Here is an 18,148-nt window from a genome sequence, read left to right on the forward strand (position 1 = left end):
AGAAGACTATTAACTAACAGCCACCCTGGCCTGAAATGCCTATCATTTCTTTCTGCTAGATTAACATACCATATAATTTTTGTTACGAGGTACACAACTTAGTGGGGGCTTCCCCAGTGGCTCAGCATAAAGAATCCACCTGCAATGCAGGAGCTGTATGAGACACCGGTTCGATCCCTGAGTCGGAAAGATCCCCTGGAGGAGGGCATGGCAACCCTCTCCAGTCTTCTTGCCTGGAGAATCCCACCGACAGAGGAGCCTGGGGGGCTACAGTCCACGGGGTCGCACAGAGTTGGACACGACCGGAGCGGCTTGTCAGGCACACAACTTAGTGACTGAACAAAACAACAACTAGTCGTTTGGAGTCATGCTAGTTGGTTCTGCTGCTGCTGCTGCTAAGTCGCTTCAGTCGTGTCCGACTCTGTGCGACCCCATAGACGGCAGCCCACCAGGCTCCCCCATCCCAGGGATTCTCCAGGCAAGAACACTGGAGTGGGTTGTCATTTCCTTCTCCAATGCATGAAGGTGAAAAGTGAAAGTGAAGTCGCTTAGTCGTGTCCGACTCCCATCGACCCCAGGGACTGCAGCCCACCAGGCTCCTCTGTCCATGGGATTTTCCAGGCAAGAGTACTGGAGTGGGGTGCCATTGCCTTCTCCAGTTGGTTCTAGTCCAGGCTTAATTAATTTACAATCAAAATGGATCCAATACTGGTACCTTCCAGGGTGTCTGCTGCTGCTGCTGCTAAGTAGCATCAGTCGTGTCTTACTCTGTGCAACCCCATAGACAGCAACCCACCAGGCTCCCCCGTCCCTGAGATTCTCCAGTCAAGGACACTGGAGTGGGTTGCCATTTCCTTCTCCAATGAATGAAAGTGAAAAGTGAAAGTGAAGTCGCTCAGTCATGTCCGACTCTTAGTGACCCCATGGACTGCAGCCTACCAGGCTCCTCTGTTCATGGGACTTTCCAGGCAAGGGTACTGGAGTGGGGTGCCATTGCCTTCTCTGTCCATGGTATCTACCTAAACACAATATTAGATTGCTAAAATCCTTCTTGGATAAGAATCATTGGTGAGATTTTTAACAAAGACAAAGCAGTGTTTACTAGACCAAGTAGAAGAGAAACAAAAATGAGAAGACATTGACTGTACTTAGTCGTAATTAATGAGATAAAATTAGTTCATGTGGTGCTGAGTGTGATTTAATATCACTGAACAAAACAGTGAAATTCAACATCCCCAGGGGATGCTCTTGAATCTTTTCCTTTCTCGATGGATCAAAGTCTTTGACACAGTGGACCATTCTTTTCTCGTCTTTTTCCTCAGCCTTTACAATTCCATACACTCCTGATACTTCTCATTTTTCACCTTCTCCCCTGGCTTTAAATAACAGTTGGATTAGTCCAAATAGAGAATAGAATGCTGTAACAAAAGACAAAAAATGCTTAAACAGATAATTCTCATGTAATATTTTATGTATATGGTCCATGAATAATAGGGTAGCCCAGTGATTTAGAGAACTCATGATCCGTTTAAGTTACATCTGTTTGATACGGCCTTCATACATAGGGCCGAAGTTACTTCATTACCATATCTGTATTCAAGTCCACAGAAGATGGGAACTATGCTTCTTTCCTATAAAGGCCATGACCTAGAAATTGTGAACACTGTTTCTGCTAAATCCCACAGGTCAGAACCCAGGCATGTGGCCACGATTAGCTACAATAGGAGGCTGGGAAATATAAATCTCTATTGAGGAGCCCGGTACCTAGCTAAACCTCTGTCTTATAGAAAAATAGCACTCTATAAACCCTTTCTATCAGAGAAGGCAATGGCACCCCACTCCAGTACCCTTGCCTGGAAAGTCCCGTGAACAGAGGAGCCTGGAAGGCTGCAGTCCATGGGGTCACTAAGAGTCGGACATGACTGAGCGACTTCACTTTCACTTTTCACTTTCATGCATTGGAGAAGGAAATGGCAACCCACTCCAGTGTTCTTGCCTGGAGAATCCCTGGGACGGTGGAGCCTGGTGGGCTGCCGTCTATGGGGTCGAACAGAGTCGGACATGACTGAAGCGACTTAGCGGCAGCAGCAGCAGCAAACCCTTTCTAAATACACTCATGTTTACTAAATATATTTCTTTAGCCCAGATTTCTCTTCTGAAATTCAGAACTATTTATTCAACCATTTGCTGAACATTATTTATTCAACAAAAATTTAACTGAGCAGCTGTGTTACCAGTCACAGGAAAATAGAGTTTTCTTCAATTTAGAAGTTAGCCAGAGCTCTACCATGTTCAAAATCGACCTTGTCGTATTACCCAAATCCTCGTCTTTGCTATCTCAGTCATCTTCACCATCATCCAACCAGCTGTCCGAGTCAGAAATGAGGGTACCTCTTACTTACATTTTTGGTCTAACTCATTCAGTCATCAGGCATAATCAAATTTACCACCTAAATATATGTTCATTCAAGCCACTTCTTTTCCATACCTCTTAACTCTGTATTTCAAGTTCAGTCCCTCTGTCTCTACCTCTATCTTTATCTCATATCTTTTATTTCTTTTTTTTCCTCTCTTTTAAACTGAGGTATAACATAGATGTAGTAACATATGTAAAGCATATTAATATACATGTAAACCTTAATGAATTTTACATATGCACACACCCACCATCCAGATCAAGATGCCCTTCAAAGTTCTCTGTGACCTTTCCCTGTCAAACATTATTTCTTTTAGTTAGGTAATTGTACTAACCTTTTCAGGGATTGAGTGTATTGCAATAAACTCACTGATCATCTTTCAATTTTTTTTCTCTTTTTGTCTCTCTGTCTCTTTCTGTCTCTCTCTCTCTCTATATATATATATATTTTTTTTTGTTTGTTTGTTTTGTTTTGTTTTCTTTGCCTCTGGGACTTCACTTCAACCCTATTCTCCCGTCTCCCTTTCCTCCTGGCTAATCCTGCTGTGTTTCAAATGCAAGTTTACACATCCCTTTTTGTCAAGAAGCCCTGGTATTGATAGTTGCTGGTATGAGGCTTTGCTTAAATAGTTTTGTTATGATTATCTTAGCGTGGGAAAAGGGAGAAAGAAAATTCATGTTGAACATGATTTGATTTGGAATATACTGTTTTGGGTAAGTGAATTAGAGATAATATTTTACTGGTCAGCAAGACCTGGTCACAAAAATATTTTCATTCCTAACATTAAATATTTCTACCTTAAGTTAGCTATCACAGCAAATCAGTAATATTTAAGCCCTAGTTCCTTTGAGTGCATCTCAGGATTAAATAACCAATTGAAAAGTAAGTTCATATTTATTTTTAGTTATCTAATTTTAAAATAAATGATATATAGTCAAGTGCATACATCTTAGAGCAGTATACAGTTTATGAGTTTTGACAATTGTGTATACCTGGGGAACTAACATCTCAATTTTGACATAGAATTTTTCCATTATTCCAGATAGTTCCTTTGTGACTTTTTAATCAATCCCTCCATGAGGCAGTTGCTGTTCTGATTTCTGTCACAATCCATTAGTTTCACAGTTTCTTGAATGTCAAAGAAATAGAATCATGTAGTAAACACTCTTAAATGTTTGGCTACTTTTGCTGAAACTATGTTTTTGAGATTAATCCGTGTTGCTGCATATATGAGTAGTTTATCTGGTTTTCTTACCAGTTTTCCAATATAGTGTATATACAACTTGTTTATCCATTTTTAATCAACTCTCTTGTTGTTTGAGTTATAGAACCATTATAAACATTCCCTGATAAGTCTTTTTGTAAATATGTGTTTCAAATTTAATTGAAAACCTAGAAGTTGTATAGCTGGATCATAGAAGAGGTATATTTTTATCTTTGTTGGAAACTGCTAAACAGTTTTCCCGAGTGTTGGTACCATTTTACACTCTAACTAGAAATGTATTCAGGTTCTAGTTACTCCACATCCACACCAAAATCTGATGTTGTTTTTTTTTTAATGTTTGCCACTTTAGAAGTATGAAATGGTATCTCATTGCACTTTTAATTTGCATCGTTCTGAAGACTAAGGATGTTAAGCACCTTTTCCATGTTTCTGTTCTGGAATCCTTAGGATGTAATCTTCAGTCTCATTCTTATAAAATGGTTGCAGGAGTTCACTCTGAGTTGTAGGCAGAACAAAGAATAAAGGATCTAGGTCCTGAAGTCCTGAATTGGTTGAGTCTTTCCCAGAAGACTACTTACTTACATCTCATTAGTCAGAATCATGTCACATGGTCACTCCAATCTGCAAGGAAGGCTGGGAAATGTAGTTTTAAAAGTTGGTGTTCTGGGTGTCTATTGCTATGCAAACCAACTCAAAACTTACTGGCTTAAAAAGAAAACACATGCTTTTCTCACAAATATGCCATTTGAGCAAAACTCAACAGAAATGTCCTGTCTCTCTTCTACTTGGCATCAACACTTACAGCAGTTGTTGCTGGCTTCCGGCCAAGCAGACTCACACAGTTGGAACTGTGGTTAGCATACCTACACATGACCTTTTCATGTGGGTGCTTGGCTTCCCACAGCATAATGGCTGAGCCCCAAGGGTAAGGGTCCCAAGAGAGACTGAGATGGAAACCATATTGCCTTTTATGACTTAGGCTTGGAAGTCACACAACGTCACTTGTGCTATACTCTATTCATTGTGGCAAATACAAAAGACTGCCCAGGTTAAACGGGAGGGGAAATAGATTTTACCTCTAAATGTAGGGGTGGCAGGTTCTGGAAGAGAATGTAGGATCAAAATATTGGTGTGGCCATTTGGGGAAAATACAATCTGTTACAATCCAACCAAACTGGGGTTCTCTTAACAGGAAATATGTGCTAAATCGATATTGGGTAAGCAAAGTGAGTTTCTATCATGTTCTTTACACATCACATTATAGTTTTTTTTTTTTTTTTTTTGCCACTAGCCTATAGTCTCCATGAGGGAGTAGCCAGGTTTGTCTATCTTGCCAATTATTGGTTCTTTGTGGCCTAAGGGGGAAAAATGTATTCAGGAAATATTTGTTAATGAATAAGTGTTAAACCAAATAAAAATATAGAGAGATTATCTGTTTTAGAAAATAAACTGTGATGCAAACACTAGGAAAGGATAAAACGTTTGACATTTTAAAAGTTATAACGTACAAAAACTGAAAAAACATATATGCTAAAGATTAAAACAAATTTTCTCCTTCCAACTTTTAAAATAGATCACAAAGCAAAATGTTACCTTCTCAATTAGAAATATGTGCATGTGGAAAAGAAGTATTTCTTCAAAAAGGATAAAGCATGCTTCAGGAAGGTGATAAGAACTTCTAGTCAATCACCACGATTTTTGTTTATGTTTTTTCCAGTTGATTTAGAATACCCAACCATTGACCACTATTTGCTACCACTAGGGATGGGTTAGAAACTGCAACCTCCCTAACCCTTCCTCAATCACTATTGAGGTCAAGAACTTGTTCCTTTAATAAACTTTCCCTTCTTCATCCTTAAATACACTGTTAGTTCAAGTGGCTTAAAATATTTTCTGACTTATTTTCTTTGATATGTTTACATCTTTTTATCATTTTTATATTCCCTTTCCAGGAGATTGTCAAAGTTCTTTTTACATTTTTTCTGGTCCATTTAATAACCAGGTTACCATTAACTGTGTTTTTGCATGGCACATTCCTTAGGACACTGTTTGACAAACATTCTCCTACTGCAATCTTTTTAACATGCAAATCTAATCATATTAGTCCTCTGCTCAGATCATTTCAGCGGCATCCTACCAGCACAGAAAAATTTAAATTTCTTAGCACGACACACAAGGCTCCTCAGGAGCAGGCTCCTCACCTCCCACTGCTGTTCTTCCCTCTGGCTGCTGAGAACACCATGCTGGCTCCTGTCTGCGCCTCTTCACCCCACCGCTGCCTAGTGTCTCTCCAGGCTGAGGGAAGAATATCTGTTCAGTGTTTCCTTCAATTCCCTGCACCTCCCCTCCCTGCTAAACCCCCTGCAACCTGCCAATCCCTGGGAAAACTCTCACCCTTCAGTTGAGCTTCCCAGGTGGTGCAGTGGCAAAGAATGCCACTGCCAATGCAGGAGATGTGGGTTCAATCCCTGGGTCGGGGAAGATCCCATGGAGGAGGGAATGGCAACCCAGTCCAGTATTCTTGCCTGGAGAATTCTATGAACAAAGGAGCCTGGCAGGCTGCAGTCCATGGGGTCTCAAAGAGTCAGACATGACTGGGCAACTGAACACATACACATGCATGCTGCAATGGTCAGGTCTGCTCTCCAGCTGCAAGCAATCGATGCAAATTAACTTCAGCATATTCTGGAGTGTTTATTGGGAGATTAAGTGAGCTGAAGATGAATTTTTCCAGTAGACCCATCATGTAACAGCCAAGATTTCAGGTCTGCTTTTGTTTGGCCCATTTCTATGCATGGTGTTTCCACATTTATTAGGGTTATCACTGCATTATTGCGAGGGACACAGCACATTAGTAGCATGGAGTCTGGAGTCACATTGCCAAGGTTTGAATTTTGGAGTGACCGCTTATCCTGGTTTTCCCAGGATCAAAGAGTTTCATGAGGATGCAGGCTTGTCAATGGACATTCAGGGCAAACCAGATGCTAGTGGGTCACAACTAGCTGTGTGAACAAAGTATTTAACCTCTTAGGACCTCAGACTGCTCAGGCCTAGAATGGGAGTACTAATAATATCCTAATATTATGGAAGTATTAGGTCAAAAAGCTAACATTTGTAAAGTGCTTATAAGAGGTTTAGGCATATATAAGTATTTTTTACATTAAAAAATTAAGAAAGACATAGTTTTCCTCTGGGCAAAAGTTCAGTGTTCACCCATGGATTGTATTTTCTGCCCTTATTTTGGGGACTCACAACAGTGAGTTTCTTATTTCTCTATGTATTTACATACACACATAGACACATTCTGACTAATCAAGTTTTTATGGTCTGATTTTCACATACAACAATTCATTCTCAAAAACATTTTCTTAATAATGTTGAATGACAAAATGGTGCTATGTAATGTGAATAAGAAGGACCACTGATTGTGAAGAACCTCCTCCAAACCCCTGACCCTCTTTCCTTTCACTCTCTTGCTATTTTGAACAAAGCTCTATTATAATAATTACTGTATTGTATTAGAATTGTTCAAGTCTATTACCACAGGAGAGAGGATATCCAAGGGGTAGGGTAAGCACAGAGGGAGAGCCAGCACTGCAGCTGACAGCAGGGAAGGAAAGGACAACATGGGCCAGGAGCTGTTAACACCAGAAATGAGAGACCCCAGGATCGGCAGACCCCGCCCATCAGTTTAGCCACCGCCACTGTGTCTCAAAGAGTCGGACACAACTGAAGCGACTTAGCACAACAGCAGAGCATTCAAAATTACATATGGGGCCCACATCTCATTTTTATTGGATAGTATAGTTTCAGACAGAGGTCAGAAAACTATTTTGGTAAAGGGCCAGACAGAAAGGATTCAAGGCTTTGTGGTCCATGTAGTCACTGTCACAAGCACTCCGTTCTGCCCTTGTAGCATGAAAGCGGATATAGATAAAACATATGAAAAGCTTCGGCGTGTTTCAAATAAAACTTTACTTATGGACACTGAGATTTGAATCTCAGTTTTCACATGTCATGAAATATTCTTTAACACTTCTGTTTGACTATTTAAAAATATAATTTTTTTTTAGGCTTAAAAGGCTTGAAGCCTGATTGGTCCTGCTGGACATAGCTTGCCCACCGTAGATTAACCACGTCTGTTCTAAACCAATAGTGGGATGCTAGGGATAAGACTCGGAGAAGGCAATGGCACCCCACTCCAGTACTCTTGCTTGGAAAATCCCATGGGTGGAGGAGCCTGGTGGGCTGCAGTCCATGGGGTCGCTAAGAGTAGGACACGACTGAGCGACTTCACTTTCACTTTTCACTTTCATGCATTGGAGAAGGAAATGGCAACCCACTCCAGTATTCTTGCCTGGAGAATCCCAGGGACGGGGGAGCCTGGTGGGCTGCCGTCTCTGGGGTCACAGAGTCGGACATGACTGAAGTGACTTAGCAGCAGCAGGGATAAGATTATCTTCACTGACACAGGAAAGGTCTGAAGCAGTAGGCCAGTTAAATAAATGAGCGAAATGCAGAAAGCAGAACTCTAGGTAACCAGAGGAGGACAACCCAGTCTAATGCGGCAGTCTACATTCAATGTCAACTGAGTTCCCATTCAAATAAGTGAGCCTTGGGTGACCAGATCTGACTTTTTTCCCCCAGGAGAAGCAGGGGATTAAAATTTTATGTAAAAATTTCCAATGGCTAATTGTTTTTCCCCTCCCCACTTCTGATATAATTCCCCAATCACGATTTTATTTTTTGAGAAAATATATTCTTTCCTGGGATTTCTTTGGAAAGAATGATGCTAAAGCTGAAACTCCAGTACTTTGGCCACCTCATGCGAAGAGTTGACTCATTGGAAAAGACTCTGATTCTGGGAGGGATTGGGGGCAAGAGGAGAAGGGGACGAGAGAGGATGAAACGGCTGGATGGCATCGCTGACTCGATGGACGTGAGTCTCAGTGAACTCCAGGAGTTGGTGATGGACAGGGAGGCCTGGCGTGCTGCGATTCATGGGGTCGCAAACAGTCGGACACGACTAAGCGACTGATCTGATCTCATTATTTCCTGAAAAATGGATTTTAAGTGACTAGTAGATGATAATTATCATGATTCAAGCAAGATCTAATTTTTATTTTAGTTTTACTGTGCCTGTTTCACAGAATGAATACTTAGAAAACTGTGTGTTCACTGAAAGAAAAAAAAAACTCAACATGAAAATTGACTTGGAGGTTTTAAAAAAAATACTGCTTTCCCCTTGGTTTAACAATTATCTGGGGGCCATCTTTATTTCTAGTTTAAACGAATTTTATACTATTAGTAATCAAAAGTTATTCTGATATTTTTTTTCTATTACTACAATAGAATAAGATGTCTCAAGTTTGTTATTTTTGGAAAGTCTGCCAATTGGAGGTAACTTCTTGATGTCAAAGAACTTCCTTTTTGAGAAATGTTCAGTTCAGTTTAGTCACTCAGTCACGTCCAACTCTTTGCAACCCCATGGACTGCAGCATGCCAGGCCTCCCTGTCCATCACCAACTCTTGGAGTTTACTCAAACTCATGTCCATTGAGTCCGTGATGCCATCCAACCATCTCATCCTCTATTGTTCCCTTCTCCTCCCGCCTTCAATCTTTCCCACCATCAGGGTCTTTTCCAATGAGTCAGTTCTTTGCTCAGGTGGCCAAAGTATTGGAGTTTCAGCTTCAGTATCAGTCCCTCCAATGAATATTCAGGACTGATCTCCTTTAGAATGGACTGGTTGGATCTGCTTGCAGTCCAAGGGACTCTCAAGAGTCTTCTCCAACACCACAGTTTAAAAGCATCAATTCTTTGGCACTCAGCTTTCTTTATGGTCCAACTCTCACATCCATATATGACTACTGGAAAAACCATAGCTTTGACTATACAGAACTTTGTTGGCAAAGTAATGTCTCTGCTTTTTGATATGCTGTCTAGGTTTCTCAAAGCTGTTCTTCCAAGGAGTAAAAGTCTTTTAATTTCATGGCCGCAGTCACCATCTGCAGTGATTTTGGAACCCCCCGAAATAAAATCTGTCAGTTTCCATTGTATCCCCATCTATTTGCCATGAAGTAATGGGGCCGGATGCCATGATCCTAGTTTTCTGAATGTTGAGCTTTAAGCCAACTTTTTCACTCTCCTTTTTCATTTTCATCAAGAAGCTCTTTAGTTCTTCTTCGTTTTCTGCCATAAGGGTGGTGTCATCTGCATATCTGAGATTATTGATATTTCTCCTGGCAATCTTGATTCCAGCTTGTGCTTCATCTAGTCCAGTGTTTCTTTCTCATGATGTACTCTGCATATAAGTTAAATAAGCAGGGTGACAATATACAGCCTTGATGTACTCCTTTTCCTATTTGGAAACAGTCTGTTGTTCCACGTCCAGTTCTAACTATTGTTTCTCAACCTGCATACAGATTTCTCAGGAGGCAGGTCAGGTGGTCTGGTATTCCCATCTCTTGAAGAACTTTCCACAGTTTGTTGTGATCCACACAGTCAAAGGCTTTGGCGTAGTCAATAAAGCAGAAGTAGATGTTTTTCTGGAACTCTTTTGCTTTTTTGATGATCCAACAGATGATCAACGGATCTGTACTTGGCTCAGAATTACTTATGCCCCCGGTTTTGCCAAGTGGGCTTGCTTATACCCAAGAATTCAACCACTCTATCTTTGACATTAGGGAGCAGTTTAGCCATCTAACATTTAGGTCAATACTTTTAAAAGAAAAAAAAATCTGCTAAGATTTATTTAATTCTGCTTTATAGAATTTTCCACGTATATTTACATGAGTTCAATGAAGTCTTGACTCCAAACATGTAAACTGAAATAATGAAGCCTTTGCAGTTACCTTCAGACCTGCTTTTTCAAGGTATCAACCCATGAAACACTAAGTAGCTTTTGAATATGACCAATTTTATCAAATACTAGAGTAGCAAGGAAAAGAGTGCAGTTAAAAACTGCTGCTATAATAAAACCAGGGCCAAGATTGTTTTAATTTATCCCAATAGTAAAAATGAAGTTTGGTGCACCTCAGCCTTGATGGCATTTGTTCATAGAGACAGAATCCTGTGTAGGGCTTCTGGAGAAACCTTGCTTCTCCATTCCCAAGTTTTTTTCAAATTCTAACTGTGCCCATGGTATGTTATTCATACTGTTTCTTATTTTTTTAACAAGTTGATTTAGTCCAGGAAATATATCATCTTGAAGAATTAAAAAATTAAATACTTGTAAATTTTTCAACATTGCCTTTTAGCAGATTTTCTTATTTATTTGCTTGTTTCCAAGTATTTCTTTCCTGTACCTTCTCTTTTTTCTCCTCCCTCTCTCCTTTAACCAACATTACTCCACCAACTTGCCTACCTGATTAAATTCTGTTTTAAAATTATTTATTTATTTGTTTTTGGTTACACTGGGTCTTCGTCGCTGCATGGGCTTTCTCCAGTTGCAGTGTGCGGGCTTTTCACCGCTGTGGCTTCTCTTGTTGCAGAGCATGGACTTTGGAGCACTTGGCCTTCAGTAGTTGTGGTACTCAGATTTAGTTCCCTGGGGCATGTGGGATCTTCTGGGACCAGGGATTAAACATGTGTCCCTGCATTGCCAGGTGTATTCTAAACCACTGGATGACCAGGGAAGCCCTTTCTGATTGAATTCTATTCTAAAACTGCAAAGCTTAATTCTGCGTGTGCTTTGTGTATAATAGGGAAAGTAAAGGTGTAAGTCGTTCAATTGTGTCTGACTCTTTGCTACCTCCTGGACTAGAGCTCGCCAGGCTCCTCTGCCCATGAAATTCTCCAGGCAGGAATACTGGAGTGGGTAGTCATTCCCTTCTCCAGGGGAATCTTCTCCATCCAGGGACTCAACCCAGGTCTCCTGAATTGCAGGCAGGTTCTTTGCTGTCTGAGCCACCAGAGAAGCCTTTGCATATAAGACATATACAATAAATATCTGTTTAAAAGAAGCTGTTAGGGAAACACTTTTCTAATGGAGTCCATCAACAGTTTTACAAATTGGTGGATCTAGGAGCAGAAGCAATGTCATCCACTTATATGGTAACTGTCACTTTTAATAGGGGGCTTCCCAGGAGGTGCTAGTGGTAAAGAACCCCCCACCAATGCAAAAGACATTAAGAGCCATGGGTTCCATCCTTGGGTTGGGAAGATCCCCTGGAGGAGGGCATGGCAACCCACTCCAGTATTCTTGCCTGGAGAATCCCATGGACAGAGGAGCCTGGCGGGCTACACAGTCCGTAGGATGGCAAAGAATCGGCATAATTGAAGCGACCTAGCCCACATCACACACTTTTAATAAGGATTAGAGGAGTCATAATTTCTTCCCAAGATAAAACAACAAAAATCAAAACCTTGAATGTCTGACATTGAAAACATTTGTACCAAGTTGGTGAGTCAAGGAAAACAAAGCGATTTGAGATATTTTATACTGTGGCCTGGAAATTTTACATCGTTTACCTGCTAAGTGCAAATGATCTTAGCCTTCAGGCTCTATGGAAGTTTTTGACTTGTAGGCCAATGTGTTGATCTTTAATCAAAATGTCTGGGGTATGGCAGGATCAGTACACAGCTGTGTGCATTTGTATAAGAGAATCAAAAGTCTTAACTGAAGGAAAAGAGATATGACATCTCTGAAGGATGATCTGGTGCCTTTTGTCTACAGAGAAACCACAGTTTGGGTAAGAACCACAATATAACAACTAATTAATTGAGAAATTATATGGACTATATTATATGCAGTCATAGCTACTACATTGGGGTTTCTGAATCAAAATCAAAATCCATCTCTAAAATCTTTACCCTCAGAGTAGAGAAATTTTTTTACAGTAAATTTATCTTACTTATAGTACCCATACATTTTGTTCTGTGGTTTAGCTTGTTTTTTTTTTTTTTCCCCTTAAAGTGATTTGTATTTATCTTGTTTATGTGTCCTTTATTTGGAGTCTGATTTTTTGTCTCCACTTGTTTCTCTCGATGACCTTCTTTGCTCCTGACTGACATTTTGAGGAAAGTGGTGTCTTTGTGTACTCTACTCTCTCTGAAGTTTGGAACGGAAACACAGAGGTCTCTGCCTTGCTTCTATTTTGTCTACTCTTACCCATTCCTCTCTCTGGTACATTGTTAACAATGACAACAAAAAATCCTCACTAGGATCCTGGCCCTGAGAGCCTGAAGAGTAATTTATTAATCTGCTATTTGTTCAAAACTGCTGTCCAGTCTTTAGACACTGCATAGCCTGTAATGGATCAAGAGAAGGTCCTATTCCTGATTCTGAGAAGTGCAAACCTGACAGGTGTCAGAGGTAGGTGACCTTTAAAGAAAATATTAACAGAGAACAAAAGTATTAGATGGTTTCTAAATGAGCCAAGGCTACTCACCCAGCTGCCCTTGAGCAATAAAAAAGGAAAGTCAGGGCATTATACACTGGGTCAGTGATAAAAGCCATGAAAAAAAAAAATCTAAGTTAGACAATGCTGATATTGGCAGTCCTTGAATGCTATTAAACACACACACACTTCTTTTAGAGAAATGCTTAATGGTGCACAATTAAGCGATCTGTAGAACTGAATGACCTTTAAATTGCTGTAATCTCGTGAAGGAAACCTTTCACATACAGCATCTACTTTTGAAAGAACCTTCACATGAAAATATTGCCACTAATTCAGCAGGGCATGCCAGACTCATGTCCTGCATCTTGCTCCCTTTTGGAACCCTTCATTACTGGAGAAAAGCAAAGATCACCAAAGATGCTTACCTTAAACATTTTAGGCAACCAAAAGCCATCACAGTTTTATAATTCAAAAACAAGTTTGGTGGTGAGCTCAAAAGAAAGATTATAAAGGATCGAGTGCCCGCCCCCACCAAATCTGATCTTCTATTTTTTCTTTCAAACAAAATCCTTTTGATTACAATATTTTCTGTTTCCCCTACTTTTGTTCTTGTTTAGTTTTTTTTTTTTTTGGGAAACAAAAAGACATGCTATTGAAAACTCTTATACTGAACTGTGAAATTAGTTTTGAATCTTGAGGATCATGTTCCCCCTAAAACTTATATTTTAAGAAAAAAAAAAAACCTACAGAAAATGTAGTGCAATGATCACTACAATTCATTTATATTCTCTCTTGCTCTCAACATATAATTGTGTATAACAATGGATTTATTATTTTCATTAATCTACTTGAGATTAAGTTATAAGGTAGATATCAGAATACTTTTCTAAACACTTCAGCATGTAGTTCCTAAGAACTAGGAGAGTCTTCTGTATAACCACAAAGTCATTAGCATATCCACTTAATTTAACCTTGATACCATATGTGTGTGTGTATGTTAGTAGTTCAGTCATGTCCAACTCTTTGCAACCTCATGGACTATACCCTGCCAGGCTCCTCTGTCCATGGGGATTCTCCAGGTAACAATACTGGAGTGGGTTGCCATTCTCTTCCCCATGGGATCTTCCCAACCTAGGGATTGAACCCAGGTATTCTGCATTGTAGGCAGATTCTTTACCATCTGAGCTAACAGGGAGGCCCTGCTACCATATATACACAGTACATATTCAAATTTCCCCAGTTGTTTCAGGAATTTCCTTAGACTGTTTTTTTGTTTATATGTTTGCTTTTGGATCTAGAATCTAGTTAACTATCAGGTATTGTATTTAGTTGTCATTTTTCTTTCGTTGCCTTTAGTCTGAAACATTTCCTCACTTTTTAAGGAGAGAAGTCAGCTATGATATTGATTTCTGAAGACTCCAGGCCAGTTATCTTGTAAAATATCCCACATGACTTGGATTTGTCTGATTTCTTCCTCACAGATGCAAACATTTTTGACAGGAATATGACATAGGTGATGCTGTATGCTTTTTATTAATCATATCAAGAGGCACATGTCAGATCATCTTCATTGGTTATGGTCACTTGGTTAAGTGATCTCCACCAGATTTCGCCATTGTTAAGACTCTTTTCTTCTTTTGTAATTAATATGTAATCTGTGGAATGATGCAATGAGGCATGATATCACTGTGAATAATATGTTCTCCAAAAATCTTTCACTCTTTATTTTCAACATATATTGATGAGTTTTGACTAAATCTATTACTGCATTGGTTGCTGCAAAATAATGATCTTTCAAAGTCTATCATTCCTTTTACATACATTAATTAGCTAGTATTTTTCTATGAGGAGACATTTTTCTGTTTATCTGCTTGCTAGTTTTCTCAAAGTATCAACTTATAGATTTGTTTTGAGACTCAAATTGTCCCAAATGGACCAATTGTAGGCTTAAAAATGAAATTTTGATTTGGAAGTACACTCGGTACCTGTTTGTGACCTTAGTAAATAATTTCAACCGTGTTTTCCTTCTTCCTTTACCTTTGTAAGGATTATTGCCAATGTCACGGCTAAATCTTTCTTTCTTATAGAGATATAAGTGAATAACAAAGATTTATTGTTAAGTGCTTAATAACATCTTTTATTATTTGTAACAACTTATCAACTCTAAGGCAACAATTATGAAATGACTTAAAATAAACGATGGTGTTAAAGGTATCCTATACTTGTAGCCTGATTTTTCAAAGGACGAAGAACAGTGGCTGACCTTCAATGGACAGCCAATAAAAGTTAATTGAATGCATTGAATTAATAATAAAACCAAAATGTCAAAGTGATGAAGCAGAAGCCAAAAGATTGAAATAATATATATTAAGGGTATAATTGTATAGAAATAAGTAAAGTCCTTTTTTATTCATCAGTGACTTTTATCTCCTTGTTGAAACTTGAAATTTCCACCACATTGCTACCACTACAGTTCAGAAGATAGTCCTTCCCAGAGAAAGACAAATATTGTATGTTATTTACATGTGGAATCAAAAGAATAGAATGAATGAATATAACAAAAGCAGACTCACATATAAAAAACAAACTAGCGGTTACCAGTAAGGAGAGGAATGGGGAAGGGGCAATATAGGGTAGGAGATTAAAGAGCACAGACTACTATATGTAAAATAAATAAGATACAAGAATATATTGCATAGTATAGAAAATATAGCTAATATTTTATAATAATTTTAAATGCAGTTTAACCTATAAAAACATTGAACACTATGTTGTACACCTGAAACCAATATAATATTGTAAATAAATGATATTTTATTTTAAAAAAAAGATCATCCTTCCCTATCTTTCCCTTATTTGATTTCATGAAGAATACATACTGCTGCTGCTGCTGCTGCTAAGTCTCTTCAGTCGTGTCCGACTCTGTGAGACCCCATAGATGGCAGCCCACCAGGCTCCCCCATCCCTGGGATTCTCCAGGCAAGAATACTGGAGTGGGTTGCCATTTCCTTCTCCAGTGTATGAAAGTGAAAAGTCAAAGTGAAGTCGCTCAGTCGTATCTGACTCTTAGCGACCCCATGGACTGCAGCCTACCAGGCTCCTCCATCCATGGATTTTCCAGGCAAGAGTACTGGAGTGGGGTGCCATTGCCTTCTCCGAGAATACATAATAGAACTGTATAAATAATAATAGTCCCTAGGAGTTCTTTTGATTCACCACACTGGTAAATGAGTAGTCTTTCTTTGCTATCGATTTCTGTTCCTTCCTAGACCAAAAAGGAATAAAATAAAATAAAATAGACTTATTTTGCCAAATAAGTCTATCTCTGGGATAACAAATTGCTCATAAAAATTAGAAAGTGGGGTCCAAAAGAGGTCTTTGGACTTTGGACAAAGCGCTAAAGATAGGAAATATGGACTTCTCTATGAGAAAACTATGAATGGAAACTGACAAATAGAGGCAGTCATGCACATTTTGTACAATTAAAAAAAAAATCTGACTCTAACATAAATTTACATTAACAAAAAAGCCACACACGTAAATTGTGTCACTGTAGATTATCTACAAAGTGGATAATATGCTCATGGATTATTCAGACTGTAAATAGTTTAACTCAATCAGGATACTTGATCCTACCAGAAAGTAGTAAATCACTCACTTCTCAGAGGCTTAGTATTATTTTCAAACCACTCTCAAGTCATTTAGTACAAGGAAGGGAGTGATTTCTTCTTCCTAAATTTCTTTTGCACTTTTGATTGAAGTTTTACCTGTTGACATTAGTTCATAGGCCCAATATTTCTCCATTTTATCAAATAAGGCCAAATACAGTTTATGATTTTAGGTTGTTTTAACAACTCCATTTCTATTGTAATATATGAATGGGAGAGGTGAAATCATATATAAAAACAGAATTTGCACTGAAAATCAAGGAGGTTAAATCATTCTTTAAAGAAAGATAGGAAATTGTGCAGTGGCCTTTGAAATGATGCCAGAGACACGTAGAGCAAAATGGTCTACTTTTTAGATAGCTTGTTTTATAGCAAGCAGATTCAATTTAACATGTATTTTACCTATAAATATTCTACTGGGATCCTTGTATATATTAGGAAGACATTTTCATTCAAACTATATCTACTGCCCTCCAATATTTATCTTGTTTCATTTGTAGGTCTTATATAACATCTTTGATTAATTTTCAGGCCTTGAGGTGCTATTTATTAAATTAGGGACACAGCCCACTAAATTAATAAATTATTATTGTGGAGGCACTCTTATATTCTGAATGTATAAGTACACTGCTTAAATTACTCTCAGGGAATAATTTACACATGAAGAGGCTCTGGTGGTTAAAATGGCTTTGTGTGTTTCTTATCTCTGGACTAGGTGCTTAAGTGGGTATCAAAGCAATTGTTTTTTCAAAGTGGTAATGATTTGTATTATTCAGGAGTTCCCAATACACTATTCTAGAGCTGTGAATTAAATGTAATGTTAAAAAATAACATTTTGACTAAAAATTTCCAAAAAAATGGAGATTGTTTTAAATGAGAAAATATGCTCATGATCTTGAAAGGCTTTGTAAGCTTTTCTTTGACTGTGAGTTTTTTTTTTTTTTTTCCTTAAAAGAGCTGCAATAAGGTGAACATAGAAAACACTTCAGATCAAAGAAAAAGAAATTAACTTGGCTGCTGTTGCAAAAAAAGATGCTATTCCCCTCCTACCTTACTGAAAGGTGGAATAAGGACAATGCTCCTGGGATTCTAATCTTGTTTCACTCTTTTTCCTATCCTTGGCATGTTTGAGTCACATTTGCATGCTGCTTGCTTATGTGTGACACACGTCTCTATCCCAAATTTAGGCATTATAAAATTTAAAACAGAGATAAGGTTTTGATAAAGTATCTCCCTTGGGTCATAGACTCTGAGACAGTGGGAACCCTGTCATTCTTATATTCTTAGAGCCTAGGTCTGTGCCTGGCACTGGAATGGGAGAAATATCATTTTGGTGAATGAACATACAGGTGAAGTATATAGAAAAAGTGCACTATTATAGAAAAAAATCCCTAATTATTCTGAATCTAATATTTGCAAGATGTTTGGTTATGTGTATCTCATCATCTATTTTTTCCCCATGCATTATTCTTCCTTTCCCCCCAAAATCCAGACA

This window comes from Bos indicus, chromosome 8, assembly GCF_029378745.1.
Source record: "Bos indicus isolate NIAB-ARS_2022 breed Sahiwal x Tharparkar chromosome 8, NIAB-ARS_B.indTharparkar_mat_pri_1.0, whole genome shotgun sequence".
Taxonomy (NCBI): Eukaryota; Metazoa; Chordata; class Mammalia; order Artiodactyla; family Bovidae; genus Bos; species Bos indicus.